This window comes from Globicephala melas, chromosome 19 (assembly GCF_963455315.2).
Source record: "Globicephala melas chromosome 19, mGloMel1.2, whole genome shotgun sequence".
NCBI classification, from domain to species: Eukaryota; Metazoa; Chordata; class Mammalia; order Artiodactyla; family Delphinidae; genus Globicephala; species Globicephala melas.
The window spans coordinates 36,686,111-36,693,483 of NC_083332.1; the positions used below are offsets into that span (position 1 = coordinate 36,686,111).

At 48.1% G+C, this 7,373-nt stretch overlaps 1 pseudogene; it reads right to left on the bottom strand.

Moving 5' to 3' along the window:
• Nucleotides 1-267: 267 nt before the first annotated feature.
• LOC132594008 (programmed cell death protein 5 pseudogene) lies at nucleotides 268-684 on the bottom strand (annotated as a pseudogene).
• Nucleotides 685-7,373: the final 6,689 nt, after the last annotated feature.

Consider the following 7,373-nt stretch of genomic DNA (forward strand, 5'->3'; position numbering starts at 1 on the left):
TGGATCTGGCCTTCGAGGTATGAGGGGTAGTTGCCAAGTTACTAGTTCTCTGGCCACCCTTTTGGCAATCGCATCTGCCTTGTTGTTTCCCTCTGCATCCCCCTTTTGGCAACCCCTACGATGAGTTACTACCACCTTTTTTGGAAGCTGTACTACTTTTTTTTCTTTAATTTTGCATAACAAGTTTATTTTTAGAAGGCATATAGACAATAAACAAAGTAAACATCCCATCAAGATCTCAACTTCTGCCAAGGGTTATCTGTCCTAGAATTGCTCCATTAAGTCCCAGTGTCTAGATGTCTTAAATTCAATAATCGTCATCTTCATCAGAGTCCATTACTTTTCTTCTGTTGAATTTAACTGTTGTTTTCTTTTCTGTTTGTTGGCTTACCTTTTCGAGGATTTCTATTAAACCTTGTTCTGATACCTTCCCACTTAGTTGTCCATACCGTGCCATCTGTATAAGGCAATTCTCTACTGCTTTAGTTTTCTCAGGCTTTACAAGTGCTAAGTTACTTAATCGGGCCCGGGCTGACTGATCCAGAACTTGGGCTAAGGCACTGTTTCTCATTTCTGCTTCCCTTTGCTTTGCTTCCGTTGTGCTACATGGCCAGGGTCCCTGTGCTTCGCCTGCAGCTCGGCCCGCCTGTGCTTCCTCAGCGCCTCAAGCTCCTCCTCCGCCATGGTGTGGCCGTCTGGAGCGAGCAGCTGCGGCCACGCTCCAGCCCACCCAGAGAGACCTCTGGGAAGCTGTACTACTTCTGAGAGCTTCAGTATGCTTAAGCTACGTTCCAGCTGTTTTTTCTCCGCAGTAAGCATACCTCTTTCCTTCCAAATAGCCCTATGTGCATGGAGGATGGCATATGCGTACTGGGAATCTGTGTAAACATTGAAGATCCTCCCAGTCCTGAGCTCCAAGGCTTTTGGACAGAAGTCCCTGGAGGGTAGCCCTCTTGCTTCTGTGACTCGGGTCCAGGAGGTTACAGTGTATCCTGCCAGACTTCTCCCCCTCTCATAAAACTGCTCCTGTTTGTGAACCATTCCTTTTTGGCATTTGGAAGAGGCTCACTTCCTAGCTTGGGGCAACTGGAATAGATGGCGTCTGTGGTTTCTATACAGTCATGCTCCAGGGACCCCATTTCTGTGGGTATCAGGGTGGCAGGATTTAGTGCGTGACAGGTTATTACGATAGCCACTGGATTGTCTAAAAGCATAGTCTGAACTTGAATCAACCTTCCAGGGGATAGCCATTCTGTTCCCTTAGAACTTACTAAAACGTGAATCTGCTGTGGAGTCCATATAGTGTGTGGCTGACCAAACATTAAGTTTTCAGCCTCCTTTATCAGGGCTGCAGTAGCTTCCTCAGCCCGAAGTCAAGGAGGCCATCCCTTTGTGGCTTGACCTAATTGTTTAGAGAAATAAGCAACCACCCGAGTAAGGGTCCCAGGTTTTGACCTAATACCCCGAGGAGATCCTCCTTCTCTCATGAATGTAAAGGTCAAAGGGTTTAACTAAATCTGGGGGGGGGAGGCTAGGTCAGGGGCCTGAAGTAATTGCTTTTTCAATTCTTGAAAGGCCCCTTCGCATTCTGAATTCCATTCAAAACGATCATCATCCTTTCCTTTGAACTTTTTATATAGAGGCCTAGCTAATGGACCATAGTTAGGGATCCAGATGTGGCAAAACCTGGCCATCCCCGGGAAACCCTTAAGTTGTCTTCTAGTTTTAGGAGGAGGTGAGGCTGCAAATGGCTTCTTTCCTTTCCTGGGGTAGGCTTCTCTGACCTTCTGTGAGAATGAAGCCTGAGTGGGTCACCATAGTTTGTGCTGTTTGAGCCTTTTTCTTGGACACCTCGTGTCCTTTATTGGCTAGGTGTTTCAGGATGGTTCAGAGCCTTCCTTAATAAGCCTGGCGATCAGAATGTTGTCTACATAGTGGAGGAAGGTTCCCTCCTCCAGATGTCGATCTTTCAGGTCTTTAGCTAAAGTTTCTCCAAAGATGGTGGGGGAATTTTTGAACCTTTGGGGCAGGACTGTCCAGCAGTATTGTTTTTTTACGTGTTTGGGTCCTGCCACTGAAAAGCAAAACTTTCTTGTGAGTCTGGGGCTAATGGAATACAGAAGAAGTCATCTTTTAAATCGAATACAGAATACCAGGACTTGGGGAAAATACAGTGGCCAGCAGGGTGTAGGGGTTCGGGAGGACTGGATGTATATCCTTGGGGGCTTCATTGACTGCCCTGAGGTCCTGCACCACCTGATATTCCCCATTGGGTTTCTTTACAGGGAGAATGGGTGGTATGACAGGCTTATTAGCATGGTCTAATTAGGTCCTGGTCAGTTAGGCCCTGTATAACAGGGGCAATGCCCAGAAGGCCTCCTGATGGAGAGGGTACTGTTTTCTGTTGGGCCGTGTGTGTCCTGGTTTTTGATGAACTATCATGGGACTGGCTCCTCCAGCTTGTCCTACCCATCCCTAGGCTCATACCTTGGGATTTACTCCATGGAGGTCGACTTGCTCTGTGTGGGGAGGTTTGTCCTCACCTGTTAACATTATCATCTTGTACCCCCTTTCTAGGGGATGCCAATCTCTAGTTTGTCTCCCATTAGGTGGATAGTATCCCCCAATTTATGTAAGATATCTCTTTTTAGCAGGGGTATAGCACATTCAAGAACATATAGGAAGGGATAGGTGAGTGTGTATTCATCCAATTTACATTCTAATGGCTCTGTGAATGCCTTTTCTTGGGCCTTCCCTGATACCCCCATAATTTTACAACTCTTATGACTGAGTTTGCCTGATCTGGTGTTCAGAACTGAGTAAGTGGCACCAGTGTTGATTAAGAATTCGACAGGCTTTTCCCCTATGTCCACTGTCAGCTGGGACTCCTCGGGGGGCTCAGTTGAAGTGCCAGCTTAGGAGCCCCTGACCCCATTATTCTTCATTGGCTTGGACCATCTGCCTTTGAGCGTGGTGGCTGGGATCTGCCATTTCCTCCCCCCTTCCGGGGCAGCGAGGTCATTCTTCCTTCCAGTGTCCCTCTTGTTTACATATGGCACACTGATTGGGTCCTTGTTTCCTTGGTTTGCTATCCCTCTGTGGGGGTTGGGGGTCACTCACTGGAGTTAAGAGTCTCCGTGGGCAGTTAGTCCAAATTCCCGTGCCCCCCCCCGTTGACATTGGAGGGCAACGGCCAGTGGGTGGACTTGCCTGCGTGCCTTTTTATCCTCTTTTTCTCCTCTGTATCACTGTTATTAAACACCCAATAGGCAACCTTGACCAGGTGAGAGGTAGGAATATCTGGTTCTATTTCTAATTTCTGAAGTTTAAGCCTAAGGTCAGGAACACTTTGGGAAATGAAATATGACCTCAGGATTGCATTCCCTTCCAATGACTCAGTCAGTGGTCATATAGATTCAGAGACATTCCCTGAGGCGCTCTAGGAATGCTGAAGGGTTTTCCATTGGCTCCTGGTTGATTTCCCTTATTCCAATTTGTTTCTTTCCTGCTGCCTGGATTCCCTTTAGGATCATATTTTTATAACGGTCAGTCTCTGTCTTCCACCCGCTTCTCCATGGTCTCAGTGGTCCTAGTTGGGTTCATTATCTGGGACCACTTGCTTCCCTGGTCTGAAAATAGCACGACCTGCATGATTTCTGTTCTCTCTGTCTGCTCCTCTCAGGCTTTTGAAAAGACTGTGGCCTTTTCTTCCCCCATTAAGAGTACGTTGAGGAGGCTCTGAATGTCAGCCTAGGTGGCGTCATGGGTCTGAAACGTTCCCCTAATCAGATTCAGGAACCCCTCTGGATCTTCCTTCAACCCCTTACTATGACTTTTCCAGCTACACAGATCCAAAGTGGTAAATGGGATGTGTACCTGGATGGGATGAGAGCCCTCCTTCTCCAGCAAGGACCTGCCTCAAAAGGGAGTACGTTTCCTGGTGGGGTATTGGCCCCTGGCTGGTAATTAGTCCTGCATTGTGTAGTTCTGGACTGGATTCTGGAGGGAGGGGGCTGGCATGGAGGGGGCCCTTCAGGCCTGTGGCCCCAATGGGGACATATGAAGGAAGAGGGCAGGGAGGGAGCAGTAGGAGGAGGGTTAGGGAAGAGATCAAGGAGGTCCTCAGGGGAGGGTCAAGGACGTATCAGCGGAGGAGAGCCCACATGCCTTTTGAAGGCCTTTGTTCTGATATAAGGCCATAAAAAATAACCGGACATAGGGAGTTTCACCCCATTTCTTTTGTCTCTGGCATAGCAGGTCCAATTGTAAAATAGTGTAATTTAGAGATCTATGGACGGGACAACTTTCCCCATCTCCCAGCTGGTATTGGGGCCAGGCTGTATCATATAGGAAGCTTAAATGTTTTGGGGTCAGGAGGTCATACCTGAAGAACTGCCAGTTCTGCAGGAGGTACCCTACTGGGCTGTCCTTCGGTATGGTAGATATTTGGTTCCCCGTACCTTAGATGTTCTGACTTGAATTTGTTTCCAGCTACTGAGAAGGCAGTTAGAGTGATTTGTTGGCACAGAATTGTCACAAGGTTTGACCCAAACAAGATTTCTGAAATTTGGAACCAGCACCAAACTGTTAATGGAGTCCTAAAAAGGCCCAAATAAGGGGCATCCAAATGGCATGGACTCTGATATAACTGGGGGTCCCCCTTGAATTTGTAATGGCCCATGCTTGAGATAGTTCTTCCTCAGTCAGGATATCCCACAGGAGGTTAGACAGGACATCCTCTGGACCAGAGTAGCTTAGCCACATTAGTTCCTGACCACCTTGGTTCCTTAGGGGGTGGCATAGCTCTCTGAGGTGGGGGTCTTCTCTTTCCTCCTTTTGGCTGAAAAGGAGGAGTTTTCAGACTTCCCACTGGGTGAGAGTTAAAGGCCTGAGGGATCTCTGTAGGTTATTCACCAGATTGCTGGGGCAGCTGGGATTCTGTGCTGATACCGGGAGGAGAGCCTGTGGGAACCTTGGTTGATAAAGAATCACTCAAGTGTCGCCTTGTCAGCCGAGGGAGAAGAGGTCGAGTGGTGGGTGTTTCTTGTTCTTGTCAGCAGCTCAAGAGCTTCCTAATAATGGGGTTCCTGGTCTTGCGGGTGGCTCGCAGTGCTCCCTAGTCCACTTAGAGGAGCTAGCACTGACTGGAAGAGAGATCAAGTCACCGGTTGCGTACCTACCTTGGGACCCTTTCTCACTTGGGCGTCTGCAGTGCCTTTTCCTGAACTCAGATTGCGCGACCTTGTTCCTTTTTGTCAGACTGTCCTCAATACCTGGACATCTTCCTGGTCTCGCCTCTTGGCCGCTTTCCTTTACCAAACTGAAAGTGGCTAGGGAGGATGGTACTGTTGACCCCTGAGGTTGGCAAGGATGGCAAAAAGTCCTGGTGTGGCCCCTACTGCCTTGTACTGGGATTAAGGGGACAGCACTACTGCTGAGGCCACAGGCAAGACTGCCTGGGCTTCCTCTCATCCCCACCATCCCCGGGCATCTGGTACCGCAGGAAGGCCAGCCAGAGGCAGCAGGCAGACATACGTGAATTTCAGTCTCTGATCACCACCGATGCCCCAGTGTGATCGCCTCAAGGGGGCGCCGTCCAGATTACTCTAGGGGCTACCCTGTGTGTACACCACAACTGGGTATCAGGCTGCTGGGCAGAGTTGCTCTGAATTCGGCCTTAGGCTTCCTGCTGTTCTATCAAAGACCAAAGACCAGAGTCAGTCATCCTCACAGGAACCTCCCAAAGCCTCAGCTGTCCTCCCACTGGAGCTAGGGTGAGCCCAGAGCCTAGTGGATAGGTGCAGGGGCAAAGGCCACAGTGCATCCCACCTGGGTTGCCTAAATTTGTTACTGACCCTTTCTCCTGCCTGGTGTTATTGGAGCCAATACTAAGACTAAGTTTGGTTCAGAAGCAAAGGAAAGCTTTATTTTTTGATCAAAGAAGGGAGAGGTGCAAGCTTGTGTTTTTTGAGTACACACTCCTCTGGGCAGGCCGTTGGTGGCAGGACTGCTTTACAGGGTTCTCTTCAGCGGGGAGGGGGTGGAGTTCTTATGGGTGGACTGCAGCTGTGCTGCTCGAGGCTCCAGATTGCAGTGCATCTCTGCACATGGCCCACTGTTGCCATGTTGAATTGAGGTGTCGTCACAGCATTTCTGCTGAGCTGAGGTGATGGGCATAGCCATTCTGCACAGGGAACTCTGGTCTGAAGTGCCGGATGCTAGGCCTCTGCGTGGGGCACCCTATGAGTACAAAGGAAAAAAAATGGTTTGACTTTATTTTATTACCCAGCTTCTGTTTTTATCTCCCGGGAATTGTTAGTGGGCTTTGCCGGTGACAAAATCATCACACTAGTTGTAAGAATTATGAAGGAAATGAAGTAGGTTATGTGAAGGATAAATAACCAAGTACTGGGGAGGGGTGACATTTGATGTAGCTGGTCAGTGTCTCTGAGAAGGGGACTTTGATGGTGGGGCCTTAAGGACCAGGGACCAGTCACATTGAAAAGCCAGGAGTGGATTGCTCAGAGCATGAACACAGAAGATAACCATTCCAAGGTCCTGAGACTGGAAAGGGCTTGTCTTGTCTTAGTTTTAATAAGTCAGTGAGTGAAGGGTGAGGAGTGTCCGAGAAAATGGAGAAGGTTGGCAGGAGTTAGACCAGGCCCTCCTGTTCACTTGGCCAGTTCAGTGTTTATGTGAGACAGTAAATTTAACTTTGGTTTTTTACACACCAACCAGATGCAAAACAGACAACAACAGCAAAACCGTGTCTCTCTAAAACTAGAGGGAGAAGTATCACATTCCTGGAACTGTGTGCTCTGGTGTCTCCTCCCATCCACATGAACCATGTCAGTATATCATCTCTAGCTCCTAATTCAATGCCTGGCCTGTATTAGCATTCAACAATATGTACACAAATGATTTGTAATTGCTACGAGGTATTTTATGTTTCCTGTTCTATCAGGCATGCTTAGAACTGTGGGATTAGCACATAGGATTAAAATGATTTTAAGATAAGAGACTTTTAAGACACTATACAGTTGATCCTTGAACAGCCTGAGTTTGAACTGCGTGGATCTGCTTATCCATGGATTTTTTTTAATAGTAAATACTACAGTACTAAACAATCCCCGGCTGGTTGAATCTGCAGATGCAGAACCTGAGATACAGAGGTACCACGTATACTGATGGCCAGCTATAAATTATAAGGGATTTTTGACTGTGTGAGAGGGTTGGTGCCCTAAGCCCCTGCTGTTCAAGGGTCAAATGTGCAGTCTTTAAGGGACCAGTGAGCCACTAGAAATCACAGAGAGCCTCCTGGGGCAGACGGTTGTTGATACGTTTTGACAACTTATTGATTATTTAAAATTAAT